The 24,068-nt window shown below is 40.4% G+C and overlaps 1 protein-coding gene across 7 annotated transcripts in view; it reads right to left on the bottom strand.

The window, feature by feature from the left end:
• COG6 (component of oligomeric golgi complex 6) overlaps window positions 1-24,068 on the bottom strand; it is a 336,439-nt gene that overhangs the window by 161,220 nt on the left and 151,151 nt on the right. For all 7 annotated transcript variants that reach the window (XR_010837125.1, XR_010837124.1, XR_010837126.1 and 4 more), the window contains 2 exons: window positions 16,583-16,662; window positions 1,338-1,442 (listed from right to left, as the gene is read on the bottom strand). The gene's annotated coding sequence lies outside the window, so the exon portion shown is untranslated. The remainder of the gene's footprint in view (window positions 1-1,337; window positions 1,443-16,582; window positions 16,663-24,068) is intronic.

The raw sequence follows: 24,068 nt of genomic DNA, 5'->3' as shown, positions 1-24,068 counted from the left end.
CCCCAGCCATGTTAGAACAGATATACACAATAATTTGTAAATAAGGTCTGCTCTCTCCCTGTGGTTTAAAGAGTGAAACTGGCAGCTGAGCTGCCACACTCAAGACCAAGACTTTCCATTCAGGCAAGGGTGGGTTTGGGTTTGTTTGTTTGTTTGTTTGTTTGTTGATGATTTTATGGAGGAACATGGAGCTTGGGGTTTCCTAACCCACATTTTGCTGATTTCTTATCGTTATTTTCATGTGAATTCATCACATACCAAATATTGCACTGAGCTTGTTATTTTCTCTTTGCCTTCCAGACCCACACTCCACCCTCCTCTGTTCTAGTCTGTGCCCTGCAGGCTGATCTGTACAGGCCACATCAGTGGGTTCTCAGCCCCAGTGGGATGAGAATGTGCCTTTAACTCTTTTCCTGCTGTATATACAGGTTGGCCACATCTTTCCATCAAATGTCACAGCTCTTCTCCAGTGACCCTTTCCCTAGAGCTATCCACCCTGAGATCTGGAACTGGCACATTTTCCTTTAGACCTGGGGGTAACAAAGAGCTTACCAATCACCATCACATTCTGCTGTTTCAGCCCCAGGGTCCTTCAACATCCTTTGTACACGTCCCTAAATCTTTCCACATCTTTGTAAATCACTCTTTTGTTAACACTCCTCACTGAGTTTGAGAGTGCCATCTGTTTCCTGCTGGAACTCTAACACATTGTACTGTTGGCTGCTATTTCTCTTTCTGAGAAATGCTTCTCGTTTTGGTGAAATGTACTCAGATACCAGCATATTCAGGAGGCTACTTTGGGTGAAAAGATAGGAATTCACTTTGCTGAATGAGTTGGTAATATTTATCAGGATGATACTGGATGATACTCAGCTTGGAGTTCAGAGAATGTCTCTTGTGTAACATGATCTTCGGTCGTGTAATCTGAGAGGTGAACAAATGCATGGCTCAATTCCCATAAGACAAGTGAATGAAGATTGCCCTCCTTTCGTGGGTGGGCAGAGAGGAGCAGTAATCCTCCATCCATTGCAGTAACTTGTCCCACAGTAACCTGCCTTCCCATAAACTGAGAAGACAGGTGCCCAGGGAGATAGCTAGTGTCTCCTGGGTCTAGAAAGAGCTACCTATGAAGTGAGATCAAATATGTTAATTGTTCCTTCTCTAATTCATCTCCCTCACTGTTGACCTGTTGACAGTCTTCTTAAGCGGAGACCTGATGAGACCCATTTCCTTTGCCAGACACTTCCAGTGGCTGCCTTTGACCACAAAACAAAGAATGACAAACACTTATCATGGGGCCGGTCACCCTCACTCTCACCTCCCGTGGCATAACTTACCAGGAAAGCGGCTTTCAGTCATAGACTGGTTTCCGTCACAGCTCTCCAGGTAGCCAGTGCTGACACTGCTTTTCCTTCAAAGTAAGCATATGTTCCAACCTTGCCCTATAAGATAAAATATGTTCCAAATTCAAAAGCATAGCATAACACAATCTGGCCTCAATCTTCCATTCTAGCATCTTGGCACTTTTCCTGTTGCTCTTTTGTGCCATGCATTTAGCCTTTTGCACCATTCATAGCACATATTGGGTGTTTGAAATATTCGTTAGGCTAATGTCTATACAGTCTTAGGAAATAAAGTTCTCTAAACACACACGCACCTAACATTTAAATCTGAGCCATATATGTTTAGAATATTGCAGTAGCACCAGAAATATTTATAAATTAGCTTGGAGCATTTGCCCATACGTTTCTTTGTATATAGTTATAGAGTAGAAAAGGTCTATTAGATGAATAGTTGGGAAATATATTCCTTATAGAGGAAAAGTTCTATGTTCAAGTCCAGTGTGCTTTGAATTGTCTCTTTCACACAATGGCCCTGATGACATTGCTCTTCTCACAGCAGAGTGGCCAACGCATTCACACGTGAGGTCAAATTTTTCCATAGTTGTAGGTCAGCTCTCCAGACTGTAGCTGATTGTTTTTGAGACAAGCCCCAAAGTAAATGACAAATTCCTGCTGTTCTCCCAAGTTGTCTCCATTTACCTCTCCTTGGAAAAGCCAGTTACATCATTTATCTGCTGACTCCTTTTAGGTGTAAGTCTCTTAACACCATTGTACTGAATTTGCATTAGAATTTCAATGTCAGTTTCTTAAACAGAAGAGTGAAACAAAAACAGTATCTTTAAAACTCAGAGATTAAAATTTTTTTTAATGTACTTAGAAAAAAAATCGATTCTGAAGATAAACATAGACAACTACTAATCAATACAATGGAGGGCATGGCAAGTTGATACTCAGGTGAATTTCAATCCACCAATATCCATTGAGAGACGTTTCTGTGTCAGAACTGAGCTGAAAGCTGGGGAAGGTTGGAGGTCAAAGGAGGCTACTGCCTTCCTGAGCACACAGGCCTGTGGGGATAGAAGGTGGGCACAAATTCTTTGTAACCCAATTATTTTGTTTTATTTTATTTTATTTATTTATTTTGGCCACGCCATGAGGCATACAGGTTCTTAGTTCCCAGACCAGGGATTGAACCCGTGCCCCCTGCAGTGGAAGCGTGGAGTCTTAACCACTGGACCACCAGGGAAGTCCCTCAGTTATTAATTTTAAACTTCACTCTTTGGATGCTATTTTCAAGCTACCTTTTACTGAGCACTTACTGTGTGATGGGAAATCATTATTTTACGTGGATTACGTCGTTGAAATCTCATGGCAGTTCTATAAAGTGGGTGTTACTCTTTCCACTTCAGAGATGAGGAAATCGAAACTCAGAAGGTATGGGTAACATAGTTAGCTAATAAACCCATGCTCTCAATGAGCCAGAAATTAATAACTGGAGTTATATTTTTAGACAGACAAACTTTGAAAACATTAAAACGTAATAACATAGCCAAGGGTACAAATATTCTTAAAACTGAATTGTCTGTTACTGGATAACAATTCAAGATATTCCAAATATGTCGCAGTTGGTAGTTGACAACCCAAGAGCTACTTTTTGTTCAGAGGAATTTCTTTACCAAAATCTTTTTAAAACAAATAAACCCACTGGAAAATATTTTCAAAATCATTTTTTAAGTAGCAAAAATAAATTTAGACGCAGCAAAAAATGATTGTTGATTTTGATCTCAGCACAGGATTTATCTTCATAAATAACCCAGGATGGTATGTGGATGTGTGGCCAAAAGTGATAAGATTATAGACTATCAACCAGAAACAGTCACAATAGTGGAGTCTGGGAGTGCAGATTTTTTCGATTTGGCATATTTGAAATAGCTTTATAATTATTATTGTTTCAACATATCTTGAAAGTGGGAACAGTGGGCTAGGACAGAGCAATACTATTGCCGTGAGGGACTTTGGTTTCTCAGTAACTTCCAACATAGGAACAGACTATGCATTCCAATTACTTCCATTAAGAAATGGCAATTGCTAGAATTTAGGAAACATGCCTCTTTTTCAATGAAACTTTTCTAGAAGCCATAGAATAGGTGTTGTTGAGATCCTGAGAACAGCCTTCACGTACTGAAGGGCTGTGGTTAGCTACAGAGTGACCCAGGGCTGAAGTTTTATATGTAATCTTGTTTGCACAGAGGCTGGAAATAAGAAGATCAAGTCAAGAAAAACTGCTGAACAAAACCTAAACTTCCTTTCAAGAGCTCCCTGCATAAATGCAAAAAAGCAGAGTGGACCCCAATTGGAAGATGGCTCAAGAATCCCATAATCAAGATATACTCTATCAGGGAAAGAGTAATCAGGTCAGAAGCAGTGGGCCAGAAGGCACTGAAGCATCTTTGGGAAGAAACAGAAAACCAAGAAACTTGAGTTGCACTAATAAAGTCAGTCAACAGGAATGGGAGTCTTTAGTCCAGGGTCCCAGACCTACCAGAAAGAGCAAACCCCTGTGAGTACACATGCGCTTGTGCTGTGGGCCTGCGGGGGGGCTGCGGGTGGGGATCCGGAAGGTGGGGACAGGGAACCCACCAGTTTACCAGGTGGTATAATTTAGTGGGTAAGCAAACCTGTCCCACAGGTAGGCAACAGCAGGTTCAAGTAGTGAAAACGCTTTTGAACCTGGGGGAGAAAGCAATTGTCCGTTTTAATCTTGCAACAGGATTTATTCAGTTTGTGTATATATACATGTGGCCCAAAGTTCAGAGAATAGGATTTCAACTGGAAATACAAGTTCAGTGATTCAAGTTCTACCATCTACCAGCTATGTGCCCTTGAGCACTTTGCCACATTTTGTCGGCCTCAGTTTCCTCATCTGTAAAATGGAGATATGAGAGAACCTAATTCACAGGCTTCTTGTAAGCAGTGAGATAAGAGTTTAACACAGCCTGGCCCTTAGTAAGTATTTCATCTCATTCAATATTACTATTATCGTCAAAGACCTATGTTGCATATCTAGACAGTAAATCTTGCCCTTAATTTGCCACAATTTGCCAAGCTTTAAAAATTACTATCTGTTTTTCCCCTCTGTTCCCTCCCTAGCTATGTTCGGACCTTGAAGAATTTACCTGGGATGTAAATCAAGTCTCATTTCCTGCAACTGAAATAATTGTGTCCCGTAGTGGGTTCCTCCTCACATATTTTCAGAAGATCCTCTTCTGAAATCCCACCAGACCTTCCTTCCCCAAGGATGACCTAAACCCAAATGGCCAGTTGGTCCTACAGGCTCCAATCAGAGAAAACAAAAAAGGACAACCTTCTAGGATAGCTTCTAGAGGGCAGAGACTCTCCTTCTGTAATTCTCCTTCAGAGCCCCTAGAAGCCAGCTCTCGTCGGGGGTGAAGACGGCCAGCATCCGCGGAAAGGTGGGGTGAGTGGTAAGAACATTCCTCAGCCGTGCAGCCAGAGACTGGCTCCAGTGCTGTGTGCTCTTTCCCTCATGTTCCAGAGACAGGCCAGGTAGGCAAGCAGGAAATAGAGGATACCACCACACCTAGACCCCAGAAATGTTTTCAGTCCATCTGGATCCACTTGAAGGATGTCCCAATCTACACTCATGCTTTTCAAACAGGGCTTACAGCGGATCCTGAGGACCACAGAGACTGATGCTGTGGGACATGGCAGACTCTTTACCACGACTTCCTCCCTGGACCTGGGTCTGCTTCCTCAGCAACGTTCTCCTGCCTCCTCAGCCCTCTTCTTAACTCTGTCTGACCTTTCAGCACTTTTCTTCCTGCCATGCCCTTGCTGTCATCTTATCTCCACTGCACCAGAGGAGGATGCTTACATAGGCTGGACCGGGTCCCACCCTTCAATCAGGATGTTCACCAGGTGTTTCAAAATCACCCTGGAGGAATGTGGGCTGTGGTCCAGGGTGATTCCTCCTTCCCTCCATCCTTCTCTCCCTCCCTCTCTTCCTTTCCTCCTTCCTGCCAATATATTATTGACTGCCTGCTATATGCCTGGCACTAAGACTTCGTTAATTATCTGAGTTTACACTAAGCTCTTAAATTTGAAGATGACAGTAAATAGTGTTGAAAGCACCTTGAACAGGAAGAAAATTTATGAGTGTGTTGAATAAATGCACTGGAGGTAATTAGAAAAATTGTGAAATGATTTGGACTCAAATAAGTTTAGACTCAAGGGAGCATGCGGCAAACAGCCAACCACTGGGAGAGTAGGTGGAGTGAGACTAAGAGGGCAAAAAGAGATCAACAAGGCAAGTTAAATGTATTTGTTGAGCGCACCCCCATTCATTCTGACCTGCGCCAAGGACTATGGGAGCGGAGAGAAAAGTGGAAAAGATGCTGTGTGGGTCTTCGGGCAGATGTCACTTTGGATCTGCTGACCGAGGAATGCACTCTGCATGGATTTTCCCACATTTCCAGCCACTGCTGAAGTTTCAGTGGTTCCCCAGGAAGGAGTAAGTTTCCTACGTAGTGAATCACCCAGCGTTAAAGAGGATTTTCCTGACCTCAGCTTCCAAGCAGATCATTGAGACTTTACTATTCAAAAGGGCATTGGAGCATAACCCCATCATAGCCCACACTTTATTTATTCTGGGGGGCATTTTTCAAAGGGACGTTTGGACCCAAAGTGGCCCATGACTCCTGGAAACCCTGAGTAGTGGCTTGGTATCTTAGAAATCTGTCTGCTGTGCTTCGTGGAAGGGTCTTGAAGGGTCTGGTTCTGTCTGGAAAGCAAAAGTGATGGTTATTAATGTGAAAATGTAACCCTACTTACTCTCCTTCCTCTAATAAATGGCCCATAATCCAAGTAAAAGCACTTAAAGCCCTTGGATATCTAGATATATTGCTTAAAATCAATTTGCTTTTATTGGTCTAATTCTATTAACTTTGGATGTTGGAGCCACAGTGCAGAGTTGCAGTGCTTTGACAAGTACTTTCAGGTCCTCAATATTTTACTTTTTCTATTCCCACTTCTTTCCAGTGGAGCCTAATATCTTCCAGGCCCAGGCTTGCAGGTCCATGCTCATCTCTGTGATTGACCCCAAAATATTTACTTATAACATTTATAAAAATACCCTGCGTGCCAAAAGCTGCTAGCTGCAGGAAAGTGATAAAATAGAAAAATATTTTATCAGCCAGTGGGAATTCCCTTCCATGTTAAATCAAAGGCTCCATCAGAGGGCCCACAGTGACCTTGGAAGGCCGGCAGATTCCAGCCACATTGAAGGACCACAGCAGGAGGGAACGCCTGCAGAGAGCCCACTCAGGTCAGGGCCCCTTCACGTCTCCCAGGAAACAGACCGAGGGAGATTTCGGCTGTATTGTCTAGGGGCTCAGGGGCAGATGTGTCGAGGCCCTGTGTGGCTTTTCCATGGGATTTTTGTAGCTTGTCATGTCTCTCCAGGGCCATCCCACCTGTGACACCTACTCTGTTCCTCTCCATTTCTACCTGCAAGACTTAGTCTGTTTCTCTAAAAGTGGCACCATAGAAGCTTTCTCCTTTTTTTTTTCTTTTCTTTTGCTGCTTTGATTTTTTTTTCCAGCTTTATTGAGGTGTAATTGGCATATAACATTACGTAAGTTTAAGGTGTACAGTGCGATGGTTTGGTCTTCGTAGATGTTGCTAAATGTTTACCACAATAAGGTTAGGTGACACATCTTTCACCTACTGTTTGTGGAGGATTTCTAGGGAAGAAGTGCTACAGGAGTGGTAGAGAAAGTGATGTAGTGGGAAAAACACCACAGGGTAAATAGTTCTGAATTCCAGCCTTCACCCTGCTGCTGCATATCTTGACTAAGTCATTGCACATCTCTGGAAGTTGGATGTATTTGTGGTTTTCAGCCTTAGTGGTTCCAGGAAGCATCCCTAGCTTAGAGAGGGGGTGACATGGAGCAGCTGGGTTTCTAGCCCCTCCCCATTCCCATGTCAATCAGCTCTGCCTTATCAATATTACATTTTGGATTACATGTAATATTTAATTCACAAAAAAAGTATCTTACTGTTAAAAAGAAAAGTTTAAAAACCACTGGACCGAAAAGACATTCCTATTCCATATTAACATAATGTGGGGCTCAGTAGTATTCCAGACTCTAATTTCCCCTCTCCTTGGCATTCCCTACTAAAAGCTGATCAAAACTGAACTGGAGCTGTCAGGGCATAAGCACCAGGGCAAGGTCCACCTGAGAGGTGACGTTGGGTGGCGTCATTCAGGGAGCCACGCTGCTTCTGCAGAGGATGGTGTAATTCCACAAGCTTCAAGCCGAGCCATTTGGCAGAATGTCTTTCTCTCCTTTGGAGTTTCTTTCTACAAGAATGGTACCAAAGCAGTGTAATGAGTCCTGATGGTGTGCCCAGGTTGTTTTTGTTTTCCTGGTTTTTGTTTTTAAACTGAAACAGGTCCCTTCCCAGGACTCAGGAAATCCTGGAGGCTTATACTGGGACACACGTGAGTGGCAGGCACTGTGATAACAGAGCCACTTAGCTCCTCGCTGTGAAGCTTTGCTATGAGGCAAGCTTGTCCTGAGATGATCTCTCCCAGTTGGCTGCTCAGGACTTTATGCAAACAGATTCCTGAGAAATCTACCAAAGGAGCTGATCCAAATCCCAGTAGTGAATGTCACTGGCCCAGCTACATTTATCATATTCTCCTCTTTGTTCCAAAGTCCTCATTTTAAGCCACACAGAGTGGTTTAAAATCATTCCATTAACAAATCATTTTGTCATTCACTTTCCATCATGCTAGATGTCCCGCCTAAGTTTTGTCCTGTATTCAATGTCTGTCAACAAGGTAACACTGACTCAAAATTCTATTACCAATTCAAATTAAAGGTGACGGAAGCAGGTTTTGCTGGGCAATGCATAAGGAGCTTTGCAATCAAACTGCTCAGTATTACCTATAATCTAACATCAAAACACAGGTTTTATTAACACATTATTGTTAGTTCTTCCATATCTTCTCTATGTGTACATATTCTACAGCAATAAGCTCATACAATGCAGTTTTAAAATCTTCTGTCTTGACTTTAAAAAACAGAGCCTGATCATTTGCCCATGTTAATTAATATTCTTCTACAATAAAATTTTTAATGGCTATGTAAGGTGTGTAATTTTTTTTTTTTTTTTTTTTTTTTTTTTTTTTTTTTTGCGGTACGCGGGCCTCTCACTGCTGTGGCCTCTCCCGTTGCGGAGCACAGGCTCCGGACGCACAGGCTCAGCGGTCATGGCTCACGGGCCCAGCCGCTCCGCGGCATGTGGGATCTTCCCGGACGGGGGCAAGAACCCGTGTCCCCTGCATCGGCAGGAGGACTCTCAACCACTGCTCCAAGGTGTGTAATTGATTTAACTCATTGTTCAATTCTCCTAAAGTTGCAAAACTCTTCAGATTGTAACTGCTAAGATGCTACCATTTGTTTGATCATAAAAATCCTGAGATGAATATATTTATACCTCCATCCTCATACTTGTAGCTGGAATTCCAGTGTCAGAGGGAGTGTTTTTAATAAATATTAAATATTTGTAATAAATATTGCCAAATTTTCTTATGGAAGGATAAATCTATACTTCTGCTATCAATTTTTTCTTGTTTCCCTGCACCCTAGCCAACATTGGGTATTACCATTTTTAATCTTTACCAATCGATGGAGGGGAGATTGTATCTTATACTTGCTTTAATTTGAAATTCTGTCTGTTGTAGTAAGAGTGACCATTGTATCAAATATGTATTGACCATCTGTATTTCTTTTTTGGGCAGTGTCTACTGTCTTTTCCCATTTTCCTGTTGTTGCACTTGTTTATTAATCATTGACTTCTAAGGACTCATTATATTTTAAGGATCTTAATCTTCTTTCTGATATGTATTCGACAAATATTTTTTCCAGTGCTCTAAGCCTAAAAATGTTACTTAGGCTATTCATGCTAAAAACTATTGATTGTTTTTTAAATTGTATTTCCTTTTGGTATGCTTAAAAAGGCGCTTCTGCACTCCCAAGATTATATATTGATTTTTTACTTCAAATATTTGTGTCATTTCCATTTCACATTGAAATTATTAATTAATCTGGAATTTATATAGAAATAAGGTGTGCGATAGACTTCTGTCCTCTCAACCAAATAATCAGTCTTCTGACAAATCTTTTCAGTCCTCTTTCACAGTCCCGGCTGCATCTAGCTCCCTCTAGTTGCACAAACAGACAAATTTAGTACAGACATTGGTCTGCTCTCTAAAACCAGGCTCCACTTTAAGCTAGTCAAACTGTTCAGAAGACCAGGGCAATTAGAAATGTTAAGTCCCCTTATGGTCTTGTAATTAAGAAATAAATAAATTTCCATTTATTTCATCGATTGTAATATACAAGTTCACAGTGTCTAAACTAAATTATGATTTACTAAATCCAAAATGCCACTACTGGTTGTTAGGAAGCAGGGTTCCTTACTTAGGGTTCTCTTCTCAGATCTATATATTATTTCTTCCTAAGCCCTGAAGAAGCTCCAATGTCCAGGCACCTCACAGCTACCTGTGAGCCCTCTTTCAAAGTGAACCATGTGGATACAACGACTTCATTCCTCTCCAACCATCTCAGTTGCATCCTTCAAACTGCTGTGAAAGTACTGTTTTTCTCCATAAAGCTTTAACGAATTGCTCAGATGAGAACTCAAGGATTTTCTTGACTTCTTGTCATTCTTCATGTACTTCTGCAGTGTTTACTGTGGCACCTCCACCAAATTTCAATCACTTCCAAAGTGCATGGAACCTAAAGTTTGTTGTTGTTGTTCTTTAATACACTTATTTTCTTAGGAGACCTTTAGGTTAACAGAAAAATAAAGAAGATAGTCCAGAAAATTCCCATACAAGATTTGTTTTTTAAGTGAGAATTTCTATAACTCTTCTATGTCAGCATGTCTTATACTTAAGTAGACAGACAGTATGATTTTCACTTGTGTAGACATTTCAGGGTGATTTACTTTTTAAAAAATATTTTATTTGTTTATAAATTTATTTAATTATTTATTTATTTATATTTGGCTGCATTGCTTCCTCATTGCTGCACACGGGCTTTCTTTAGCTGGGGCTACTCTTCGTTGTGGTGCACGGGCTTCTCATTGCAGTGGCTTCTCTTGTTGCCGAGCACGGGCTCTAGGCACGCGGGCTTCAGTAGCTGTGGCTCGTGGGCTCTAGAGCACAGGCTCAGTGGTTATGGCGCACGGGCTTAGCTGCTCCATGGCATGTGGGATCTTACCAGACCAGGGCTCGAACCCATGTCTCCTGCACTGGCAGGGAGATTCTTAACCACTGTGCCACCAGGGAAGCCCCAGGGTGATTTACTTTTAAAATATTAACTCCTAGAAAACTATGAAATTCCCTTTTTTTTCGTGCCACATTTTTATTGATGTAAAATGCTCTTAATGGTATTTGATGATGATAACATGGATGATGACAGTAACAACTTCTCTATTTCTGCTCTTGAAGATACTCTTAAAGTAATGATGCAGACATTTTATTTACTGCTTATTTAAATAAGTCCTGCTTTCCCTAGTTCTAGTCCTCCTTCAATATAAAGACATTTGCTTGGCGCTACTTTGTAACTTTCTTTTTCTATTCATCTATTTTTAGATACTGTGTTTTTAAAAGATCCTGGTGCTGACACTGCAAGTTTATTGTCAATTTCCATAGTGGCATAATATTTTTCTAAGCAATTCTCTCTTCTTAACACACACTGGCATTTTATTCAAAGAACAAACAATTTATGAATACCCTTGTGCAGACACATTTATTGATATGTCTGCTATGATGCCTAAGTCTGTCCCCAAGTTTGAAAGCAATTCAGAAACAATCACCATGTTTGGGGAGCCTAAATTGTTTGTTCCAAGAGGCAGTGTTTGAAATTTCTGAGATGTATGTTAAATTTAATTCTGCGCCTAATTTCTGCCTAATTTCCCTTATTTTGTTAGGTGTTTTCCCAGAATTTTAATTTTCTCCTCTAGGTTACATTTTAAACAGAAGTGATAGGAGCTGTTTTACCACTTCCCTAGTCTCATGGCTTGCTAGGTTAGTTATAAAATGAGTGTCTTCAATAGTGGCCAAAAAATAGCAGAGCATGATATATCAATAGATGTAACTCTCTTCTCCTTTAATGAAGTTTTGTTTGTTATTGTTATTGTAAAAGTGTGATTAAAACAAACAGTAAAAAGCTCTACTAGCACCATGAATGCACATGTAGCTGAGGCATGTGAGAAGAATACCTCCTTCCAGGATAAGACGTGACCCAAAGGATTGAAGGTCATCAAAGAACCCATGAAAGTAAGGGAGTGAATAACCTGGGTTAGGCAGCATTTGATTCTTCATTGAGACCAAAAACTCCTCCATCAACCTCATTCTGCAAAGCTGTGAGAAGTGGAGGAACATTTCTGACAGAAAGTAGTAATTCAGTGCATTCCAAAATTGATTCACTCACTTGGAAATATGAATCTGAAATTAATCTATTGCTGGGCATTGAATGAACTGATATAATGTGTCCAGGTTCCAGAGAACATTAGCACCTGTCTTCAAAGACACAAGGCTAGACACTGACTTAGTGTTATAAATACAGAAATCCAGCATCACTTGCTCAATGTAAGTCCCATGAAATTAGAGTCACCTGAACTCAAGTAACAAGTACACATCTGCTTGTTCAGTGCCATCTCCTCATTCATTCATTCATTCAATCAACCAATATTCATTGAGCACCTACTGCCAGGAACTGTTCTAGGCGTGGGAGTACAGCAGTAAACAAACAGTGAAAGTTGATTAGATCATGAGCCTCATTCAGACAGAAAGTATTTACTGCAGGAAAATCTAACAAGATGGATTAATAATTTAAAAAAAAACAGGGACAAGAACTTTGAGAGTCACAGAGAGCATCAAGACAGGTAGAGGACACATCTTTGTTAGGCACCCATAAAGAAAATTCTTTGAGCTAGGTAGGATGTATACCCTTACTCTTGGAGTCAGGAACTTTCTATTTGTCTGAATATGTATATTTTGAGAGGCTGAATAATGCTCCTCCAAAGATATCCACATTCTAATCCCTACAACCTTTAAATGTAACCTAATATAGAAAAAAAAATTAAAAAGAACTTAATAGATGTAACTTAAATTAAGGATTTTGAGATGGGGAGATTAACCTGGATTATCTGGGTATACCTTATGCAACCACAAGTCTCCTTCTAGGAGAGAAGCAGAGGAATATTAGACCACAGAAGAGGAGAAGGCAATGTGACCAGAGAGGTAGGGATTAGAGTGATGTGGCCACAAGACAAGGAATGCTGGCCAACAGAAGCTGGAAGAGGCAAGGAACAGAGTCTCTCCTAGAGCTTCTGGAAGGAGTCTAGCCCTGATGACAGCTTGACTCCAACCTAGTGAAACCATTTTGGATTTCTGGCCTCTAGAACTGTGAGAAGATAGATATTTTAAGCCACCAAGTTTGTGGTAATTAGTTACGGCAGACACAAGAAGCTAATACATGCTTGTTACCACAAAAAGATGTGTGTGTATGTGTGTGTATGTGTGTGTGTGTGTGTGTGTGTGTGTGTGTGTGTGTGTGTGTGTAATACATCCATTTATCTACTAGATATCTCTATGTAAATATATAATGTCCAGAACAGAGTCCTGATTACCATTCCTAAACCAGTCTTTCTCCTAATCGTTCTCATCTTTGCAAATGGCACAACCATCTACTACTTACTCAGGTCAAAAACTTGGAATCATCTTGAATTTCTCTATTTCCTTCATCCCAATCTCACTCACAATTCCAAACAAACATCAATATCTTCTGGTTCTACCTCCAAAATATGTCCTTAATCTGGCTACTTCTCTATCAGCATTACCATCACCTTATCTAAGATCATCACCTCTTGCCTGAAGCAGTGAAGCTGCCTCCAAACAGATCTCACATCTCCTGTCTTGTCCCCTCCAATCTGCTTCTCCAGAGTCGTCAGAGGAAACTTTAAAAAATATAAATCAGTTTGAACCGCTCCCTGAATAAACCATCCAGTGGTTTCCATGGCTCTACTTTGTTACATCATATGTTTTCCCAAGGTCACAAACCCCACATGATCTGCCATCTGTACCTCTTTGGCCCCTCCCTGTGTTCTAGCTCCACTGGCTTTCTTTCTACTCCTTCAACAAGTTCAGCTCATGCTGACTTCAGAGCCCTTGCAGTAAGCTTTCCTCTGCCTGGATTAGCTTTCCCTGCTTTTGCATAACTGGCTAGGTCCTTCTCATTCTTTGTATCTAAGCTCCAAAGCCATCTTAAAGAATGCTAACCTGACCACCCACAATCCTTCCCCACCCCATTATCCTTTATCATGTCACTTTGTCCAAGCCCTTCAGAAATTATCTTGATAGTTTATTTACCTGTTTACTGGCTGTATCCTTCCCCCAACACCCTCCCTACTAGAGTGTAAGCTCCTTAAAAGTAGGGGCACTGTCTGTCACCTTCCACCCTCTTCCCCCATCATCTAAAACAATGGCTTCCTTCTAGTTAATACCTAATGAATATTTGTTGAATAAATGAATATATAAATGACTCAGGAACACAAAACTGTCTTAAAAGAAAAACTGTCATTCAGATCAAGTCTGAGAGAGACAAAGAATTGATTCACTACCGTGGCAGTGTCACCAGTCTAAAGCTCTTCTTGCTTAGAAGTTGCTCTGCATATCTTTTCCATTCTATGGAGAGCTTACATAGGGAAAGGGATTAAATATGAGTGTCTAGAAGCTGTACCAGTCTCATTTGTGCTCTTAAATTAAAATAAAAAGAGGCAGAAGTAGCAAGAAGAGAAGGACAAGAAGGAGGAAGAGGGGGAAGGAGGAGGGAGAGGGGACATTACCTACTCCTTTTCTGCAGTCTTAGTTTTCTATAAACTTTCTTTTGAAAAATTTCAATCTCGCCTCTCAGCTGAATGGTGAGAAAAAGCATGTTCAATGCAACAGATAATCAAGCAGGGAAATCAGCAGGTAATCTAGTGGTTAATTGTTTTGTGGCTTCTGAGATAGAAAGAATAGATGATCAGAAAAAAGTCTGATCTGATCTTGACTCTGGATCAGTTAAACCTGGATAAGTATATTCAAATGTACCTCCCTGAAAAATTCTACACTATGTCAGCTTTCATGTTAAAGCCGTAAAAAAACAAACAAACAAACAAAAAAATCCCAACTCAACTGGATTGAACAATAAGGCAAGGTTGTAGCCTCATAACTGGAAGCTCAGCTGTAGAGCATCTCCTGGATTAGTTATCTCAAAGACTGATATTATCAGGCACTTATTCTCTTCCTTTCATTCCACTTGACCACCCTCAGTATGGGGTGTGTCTTCAGGCAAACCCTAGTTCTGTGTTGTTGGTTGACTGCAATAGCTCCAGGCATCCCATCCCGCATCCCCCACCAAGTCCACTGGAAGAAGAGTGCCCATCCCTCTCTGCGCATCTCTTATTTATTTATTTGTCTGTGTGTGCATCTCTTTTTGTCAGTGAGGAAGTCTTTCTCAGAATTCCTCCAGCAGATTTCACCTCATATCTTATTGCCAGAAATGATTTCTCCCAAACAAATGATTAGCAAGAGTATAGCTTCATTGTTTAGGATAACACAGGACCTACCCTTGAGTGAGGTGTGAGATTGTTCTCCTGAAATATGGATAGATACCTGAACAAAGTCAGAATATTGTTTGCAAGGAACAGGGAAGGGAATGGGTTTTGAGTAGACGACTAACAGGGTCTGCCACACATCCTTCCTGTTGTCTTTTTCAATTCTTACCTTCCTTCATTCTTGGCTAACAAAAGTTGATATTCCCATTCCTTGAGTAGGGACTCTAAGGCTAGCTCAGCAGTAGGAATTGCAGCTATAAATCTGGGAGCCATCGGCATAAAGAGGGCATTTATAGCAATGAAACTGGATGAGATGAACTATGAGTGTGAAAGAAAAGAATCCCAAGGACACTCCAGTGTTAGAGGTCAGAGAAATACAGTGAAACAGCAGAGGCCTGAGAAGGAGCAACTAGAGAGAAACAGAAAACTAGGAGTGTGGTAACTTGGAAACCCCATGAAGAAACAGTTTCAAGGAGGAAGGAGTGATCCACGATGTCCCTTATGGTTTGAATATGCTTAAGTTTTGATTATTGGATTTAGCAATATGGAGGTCATTCGTGAACTCGACAGAAGCAATTTAGGTGGAGAGGTGAGAGCAAAAGCATACCTGGGATAGACTTGAGAGAGAATAGGAGGAGAAACTTAGGAGACGTGAAGGAGAGTCAACCCTATTACGGAGTTTTGCTGTAAAGGGTAGCAGAAAAGTAGCACAGTAGATGGGACAAATAACTGCTTCTGGAAGTTCTTCTTCTCTCTTTCTGATTATTCAAGAAAGAGAGGAGAAAACTGCTGGGCAACATCCTTGGGTAGAAGACAGGAAATGGCATTCCCATTTCATGTACAAGTGCAGGGTTGCCCTTGGCAAGGGGCCAGGATAGTATATTCATAATAGCAAAAGAGAAAATAGACTATAAGGTCTCAGATGCAGAGTCAGTTAGATATGCTTTGGATGCTTGTGCAAGTTCTTTTGCGATTGCTTTGATCTCAGTTAAATAGCAAGCAAGTTGTCAACTGAGAGCATGGATGGGGGTGAAGTGATGAGAAGTTTGAGGAAAGTAACAAAATATGGAAGGTGGGAGACAGAAGAGACTAAGGAATTATAGGATTGTAAACTCTTTTGCTTGGATGTTGCTATATATAGAATTCCAACTTAAAGTGTAAAATGAGCTCACCTGGGCTTGTAATGGGCAATGGTAATTACATTGAGTTATAAGGTTACAGAAAAACACATTGCCACATTATCGCAGTAGTTGGGAAACCCTCTATAAAAAAAAAGAGAAAAACCACTGCTACCTTCATTCAAAGTAGCCTCCCAGGCACATTTGTCCTACACAATTGAAAGTATTTATACTAACAAAATAGGTCGTGTTAGCATGCTCTATTCCAAACTCATTTCCTGGGATGCTCTTAAAATTGTCAGGTACCGGTCACCTGAACCTCCCTGATTGAGAACAAGCAGCTCTGACCATAGCTCTCTATGACTTGGTTACCTGGAAATACATGTCAAAGGGATTAAAACCACGGGCTCAGATGCCACTTACTCTGGAATCCTGATTCCACGTCTTTCAACTATGCTGCTAGTTGAGCTGGTTGCTTAACTTCACTGTGCCTGTTTTCTTATCTGTAAATAAGGATACAAATAAGGTCATTGTATTGTTGAACGAAGTAAAGAAGAAAAGCATTCAGAACAGTGCCAACGCATAGTAAGTGATCATAAATATTAACTGCTTTTATGATTATTGGCCATTGTTCAAGAACCAAGGGAAGCAGTGCAAACCTGACCTCATGCCACTTGCTGACAAATAAAGTCCTTTGTTTCTGACCGAGAGTCTCATGTCTTCTGCCAACATCCATGAAACTGTGGCAGGCTAACTTATTAGTTTGCAAGAAGGGTAAAGATCTCAGACCCTTCACAGTCTGTGATAACCCTTAGAGTCCCTGTTCCATGTATGTGTAGTTATGCCCTCTTTATTCCTTGTGGAATCATTATGCTCTGATGCTGGCAACTTGCTTCAGCTACCTCTTCTTCGCAGCCATGCCACATCCACACCACCGGACAGGACTTTCTCCTATGACCCAGATCTAGCCATAAACTTCCAACACCTGCTCAGTATATTCAGGCAGGTCCAGACCAGTCCTATCCAAGCTTCTCCACAGTATCATTTTATTAACCAAATACATTATAACCTAATCATTAACAACATTAATAATGAGGATTAACTGGCACCAAATAGCAGCATTTGGTTGACAAGTGTCTACATTTGCAACTTTAGTGCCATTGGTGGTTTTGTTAAGGGGGGACAGGGAACCAAGCTCCCTCTCTGATCACAGCATTATGATTTGTCAACCATTCATGAAATGTGACAGAACTCAAAGATGGATGTAAAGCCGGGGCCGGCCTCTGGGGCCACCCAGATAGCACGGAAAATGCAATCCAGCGATGGTAATCGAATCAAGAGGAAGGGAACGTTGCCATCATCATTTTGCCAGACATATTCCAGACTACTGGGATGGATGTCATACAAGCAGCCCTGTCATTATTGTGTGAGTACTTGTGTGCAAACTGTTTGACAATTAACATTGGGTCCGTGATAGCTTTTATACTCATGAAGGTTATGTGTCTAACAGAAATTGCCACTCTCTCAGAGTTGGCTTCCCATCTAATAGTCATAGTTATCAAAGAGACAATGATTAAATTAATTACAATTGTAAAAATAGTGCCTCACCCTGATACCTCACTTTATAAGTTACAAAGAACTTTTCACATTAGCTCATGTTATTCTCACAACTCTTTGAGACAAGTAATCTCCACTCCATTTTATAACTTAAAAAAAGGTTCATACACAAGATTTATGCATTTTATATCAAAAATAAAAATTGTTAGCAAATATCCAATCAAGTTAACAATATATATGCTGAAGTATTTAGGGGAAAGTATACTACTCTCTGCAAAGTTACTTTGAAATCCATCCAAAAAATGGAATAAACTAATGGATGGATGGAGGGTTGCATACATGAATAAATAATGTGATAAAGAAAGCATAGTAAAGGTTAATGGTAAAGTCTAGGTGATAGGATTATTGGTATTCAATGTAAAAGTCTTTCAGTTTTGCCTTTCAGTTGAAATTTTTTAGGATAAAATGTTTGGGGAAAAAATGGAGGCTTAGAGAGATGAAACCTGTCTTTAAGTTACAGTCTGAGGATGGGCTGAGACCCAAATCTAGTTCATCTGATCCAAGTTCTCATGAGCAAAGGGAATATTTAAGAAAATCATTATTGTTCAGTGTTTAAAGGAAGGTTGCAGTACAGGTAAGTACTGAATTCTGGGTCAATAACAGCTATGAAAAACCAGGACAAGCTCTACCATAAAAGGGGTGATATTTAAGTTCGGAGACAGCATTTTTAAACCCGCATTGAGGCAGCTCAGGGAGTATTGTCTCCTTTGTAGAAGTCCCTTTGGGGTATTTGACATTTATTGTAACGATGCTGTCTCATTCAGCACTGTAGTCCCTCTGAAGGGAGTACTTTCAGGGCTTAAAACACTTCTTCACATATTCTCAATGATGACAAAACTTTGTCCTTTGAAAAGATCCAAATGTCACCTGAAGCCTTGTTAGGCGAATGAGATTCAACATTCCCAATATTATCTCTTTGTAAAGCTACCCAGTAAATGAAAAGCATAAAAGGAGAGTTTTTGTTTGGCTGGTTTTGTCTTTGTTTGATTAAATGAGCTAGACCCCTAAACTAACAAAACTGTTTTTCTGGTTTGACACAAAAATTATCTCTGAAACCTACACTGTGCTGGTGTGTGGGGAAATGGCAGCATCTTGCCCGTGACAGCACCTCTCAACCTTCATAATAACAGCATATTTAACAGCTTTCTCCTCCAGTAGCCTGGAAACTTCACAGGAACCCTGGAAGCTGTCTCACTTCCCCAACACAGGGTCTGTGGTTTTATATATTTACAAAAAGAACTAATAAAAGAATGAGATAATGAATGAATACGTAAATAAATGAACTGATTATGTTAACTAATGTGAAAAACTGTGACCTTTTGACTGTTTCTGGCCCAGTATTTCTTTTGGAATTTAATTTCTTCAGTATTGCATCCCATGTATGTTATGTTATGCAATGATTTAAAAGTAGCAAAACTACATATAAAGACAAAAGGTTTTGAGTCCCTCCCATCAGGAAACTTGCACAAGCCTCTTAGATAGCCTCATCCACCAGAGGGCAGACAGCAGAAGCAAGAAGAACTACAGTCCTGCAGCCTGTGGAACAAAAACCACTTTCACAGATAGACAGACAAGATGAAAAGGCAGAGGGCTATGTACCAGATTAAGGAACAAGATAAAACCCCAGAAAAAAACAACTAAATGAAGTGGAGATAGGCAACCTTCCAGAAAAAGAATTCAGAATAATGATAGTGAAGATGCTCCAGGACCTCGGAAAAAGAACAGATGCAAAGATTGAGAAGATGCAAGAAATGTTTAACAAAGACCTAGAAGAATTAAAGAACAAACAAACAGAGATGAAAAATACAATAACTGAAATGAAAACTGCACTAGAAGGAATCAATAGCATTTTAACTGACGCAGAAGAACGGATAAGTGACCTGGAAGACAGAATAGTGGAATTCACTGTTGCGGAACAGAATAAAGAAAAAAGAATGAAAAGAAATGAGGACAGCCTAAAAGACATCTGGGACAAAATTAAATGCAACAACATTCGCATTATAGGGGTCCCAGAAGGAGAAGAGAGAGAGAAAGGACCAGAGAAAATATTTGAAGAGATTAGAGTTGAAAACTTCCCTAACATGGAAAAGGAAATAGCCACCCAAGTCCAGGAAGCGCAGAGAGTCCCATACAAGATAAACCCAAGGAGAAACATGCCGAGACACGTAGTAATCAAACTGGCAAAAATTAAAGACAAAGAAAAATTATTGAAAGCAGCAAGGGAAAAATGACAAATAACATACAAGGGAACACCCATAAGGTTAACAGCTGATTTCTCAGCAGAAACTCTACAAGCCAGAAGGGGAGTGGCATGGTATACTTAAAGTGATGAAAGGGAAGAACTTACAACCAAGATTACTCTAACCGGAAAGGATCTCATTCAGATTCGATGGAGAAATCAAAAGCTTTACAGAGAAGCAAAAGCTAAGAGAATTCAGCACCACCAAACCAGCTCTACAACAGATGCTAAAGGAGCTTCTCTAAGTGGGAAACACAAGAGAAGAAAAAGACCTACAAAAACAAACCCAAAACAATTAAGAGAATGGTAATAGGAACACACATATCAATAATTACCTTAAACGTGAATGGATTAAATGCTCCAACCAAAAGACATAGGCTTGCTGAATGGATACAAAAACAAGACCCATATATATGCTGTCTACAAGAGACCCACTTCAGACCTAGGGACACATACAGACTGAAAGTGAGGGGATGGAAAAAGATATTCCATGTAAATGGAAATCAAAAGAAAGCTGGAGTAGCAATACTCATATCAGATAAAATAGAATTTAAAATAAAGAATGTTACAAGAGACAAGGAAGGACACTACATAATGATCAAGGGATCAATCCAAGAAGAAGATATAACAATTATAAATATATATGCACCCAACATAGAGGGACCTCAATATATAAGGCAACTGCTAACTGCTATAAAAGGGAAAATCGACAGCAACACAATAATAGTGGGGAACTTTGACACCTCACTTACACCAATGGACAGATCATCCAAAATGAAAATAAATAAGGAAACAGAAGCTTTAAATGACACAACAGACCAGATAGATTTAATTGATATTTATAAGACATTCCATCCCAAAACAGCAGATTACACTTTCTTCTCAAGTGTGCACAGAACATTCTCCAGGATAGATCACATCTTGGGTCACAAATCAAGCCTCAGTAAATTTAAGAAAACTGAAATCATATCAAGTATCTTTTCTGACCATAGCACTATGAGATTAGAAATGAATTACAGGGGAAAAAATGTAAAAAAACACAAACACATGGAGGCTAAACAATACGTTATTAAATAACTAAAAGATCACTGAAAAAAATCAAAGAGGAAATTAAGAAATACTAGAGACAAGTGACAATGAAAACACGATGATCCAGAACCTATGGGATGCAGCACAAGCAGTTCTAAGAGGGAAGTTTATATCTATACAAGCCTACCTGAAGGAACAAGAAAAATCTCAAATAAAGAATCTAAACTTACACCTAAAGGAACTAGAGAAAGAAGAACAAACAAAACCCAAAGTTAGCAGAAGGAAAGAAATCATAAAGATCAGAGAAGAAATAAATAGAAACAAAGAAAGCAATAGCAAAGATCAATAAACTAAAAGCTGGTTCTTTGAGAAGATAAACAAAATTGATAAACCATTAGCCAGACTCATCAGGAAAAAGAGGGAGAGGACTCAAATCAATAAAATTAGAAATGAAAAAGGAGAAGTTGCAACAGACACCACAGAAATACAAAGCATCCTAAGAGACTACTATAAGCAACTCTATGCCAATAAAATGGACAACCTGGAAGAAATGGACAAATTCTTAGAAAGGTATAACCTTCGAAGACTGAACCAGGAAGAAATAGAAAATATAATCAGACCAATCACAAGTAATGAAATTGAACCTGTGATTAAAAATCTTCCAACAGGGCTTCCCTGGTGGCGCAGTGGTTGAGAATCTGCCTGCCGATGCAAGGGACACAGGTTCGTGCCCCGGTCCAGGAAGATCCCACGTGCCGCGGAGCGGCTGGGCCCCTGAGCCATGGCCGCTGAGCCTGCGCGTCCGGAACCTGTGCTCCGCAACAGGAGAGGACACAACAGTGAGAGGCCCGCATACCGGAAAAAAAAAAAATCTTCCAACAAACAAAAGTCCAGGACCTGATGGCTTCACAGTTGAATTCTATCAAACATTTAGAGAAGAGCTAACACCCATCTTTCTCTAACTCTTCCAAAAAATTGCGGAGGAAGGAACACTCCCAAACCCATTCTATGAGGCTACCATCACCCTGATACCAAAACCAGACAAAGATACTACAAGGAAAGAAAATTACAGATCAATATCACTGATGAATATAGAGGCAAAAATCCTCAGCAAAATACTAGCAAACAGAATCCAACAACACCTTAAAAGGATCATACACCATGATCAAGTGGGTTTTATCCCAGGGATGCAAGGATTCTTCAATATATGTAAATCAATCAATGTGATACACCATATTAACAAATTGAAGAATAAAAACCATATGATCATCCCAATAGATGCAGAAAAAGCTTTTGACAAATTTCAACACCCATTTATGATAAAAACTCTCCAGAAAGTGGACATAGAGGGAACATACCTCCACATAAGAAAGGCCACATATGACAAACCCACAGCAAACATTCTCAATGGTGAAAAACCGAAAGCATTTCCACTAAGATCAGGAACAAGACAAGGATGTCCACTCTCACCACTATTATTCAACATAGTTTTGGAAGTCCTAGCCATGGCAATCAGAGAAGAAAAAGAAATAAAAGGAATACACATTGGAAAAGAAGAAGTAAAACTGTCACTGTTTGCAGATGACATGATATTATATTTTATTAATAGAAATTTAGAGATTTATTAGTAAATGGATCTGAATATTAATGAATTTCTTCTATCATTTAAGCTAGTGATGCACTGGACCATGTTCTTGGCTACTGTGATGCAGTGAAACAACGAGGATAATAATACCTACCATCTGGACTGTGTGAGCATTACAGAAAACACAGAACATCTGGCAGTACAGGTAACATGGTTAAAGACCCCCATCCCCTCCTCTGGATTCTGTTTGGCTCCAGACTACTGACCACAGCCCCTTCTGCTTCCAGCCCCTGCCTCCGCTTGGGTGTTGCATGTGGATTTCCATTTCCTGGTTCGGCACAGCTCTGGGTCCTTGGGTTCCTCACCTTCCTTCACCCCTGGCTCAGAGTGAGCTTTTCTCTGCACTCCGGCTGTTGCTCTGGCCGGTCTGAGATGCAGCTCCTCCCCCGCTTGCACACCCACCCTTCCCTCCAGTGGGTCTCCAGAGCTCTCCCCACCAAGACCTCCCTGTACCGCTGTCACCTGACACCAGGGGCCAGAAACAGCTTCTTGTGAGACCTGCCAACTGCATACTCTTAGGTTTGACAGTGAAAAGCAGAAAGTAACAGTTACATCAACAAATCAGACCAAAGTGCTTTTAAAAAACATGAATAACTCCTCGACAACAATTATAGGCAATCCCCAAAGCCTAAGTGGAGACCATTTTCCAAGAACAGACCCAGACCCGAGTTAAAGGTGCCTGAAAGCCTAATTCTACTTGCAAATCACTGGTAGTATTTTAGCAAATTTCTGCAGAGTCCTGTGTTTCATTAAAGCATATACTGAAGACGCTTTACTAGTGTATGTAGTTTATCAATACAGTGCAGATAAGTGTTCATCCACTATTTTTAGGCAAGAGCTTGGTAATCCACTGTTTCCTTTATCATCACAGCTGCTGAGAGGCTCAGATAAAAGTTTGTACAATAGTGGAAAAAAAGCCAATCTTCATTTGCTGAGGTTTCTAATATAATCATTTTACATCTTTTACTGTTTAGGTCTTGTTATTTTCTTTCTGTGCTATTACATAAAAGAAGTCACTTGGAGGTCTTGATTATATTTGTACTCTAGATACAGTTTTGTAAAGAAGAAAAAGCAAGTAATCTCCTCTTTTTCTTTCTTTATAGAAAGCACAGCAAGGCCTTTGGGGTCTGAGTTCTGAAGTTCTGCCTTTGGGAGACTTGGCAATGTTTAAAGGACTAGAGCTCTAAATAATTCCTCCCCCCACTCTCTGTTGGGAAGTGTTGAGCACTTTGGGAGAAGCAAACAAGGAGATGTGCATTAAAGAGGAGAGTGACTGGGGATTTGAGCTTTAATGAGAGGGTGAAAACAAAGACAGGAGACGGCCATGTTTCTAAGGCCTCGGGCCTGGCAGACAAGACAGGGGACCACGAGGGGTGGAC

This window comes from Kogia breviceps, chromosome 16 (assembly GCF_026419965.1).
Source record: "Kogia breviceps isolate mKogBre1 chromosome 16, mKogBre1 haplotype 1, whole genome shotgun sequence".
Lineage (NCBI taxonomy): Eukaryota > Metazoa > Chordata > Mammalia > Artiodactyla > Physeteridae > Kogia > Kogia breviceps.
This window is presented reverse-complemented; position numbering and strand designations above follow the sequence as displayed.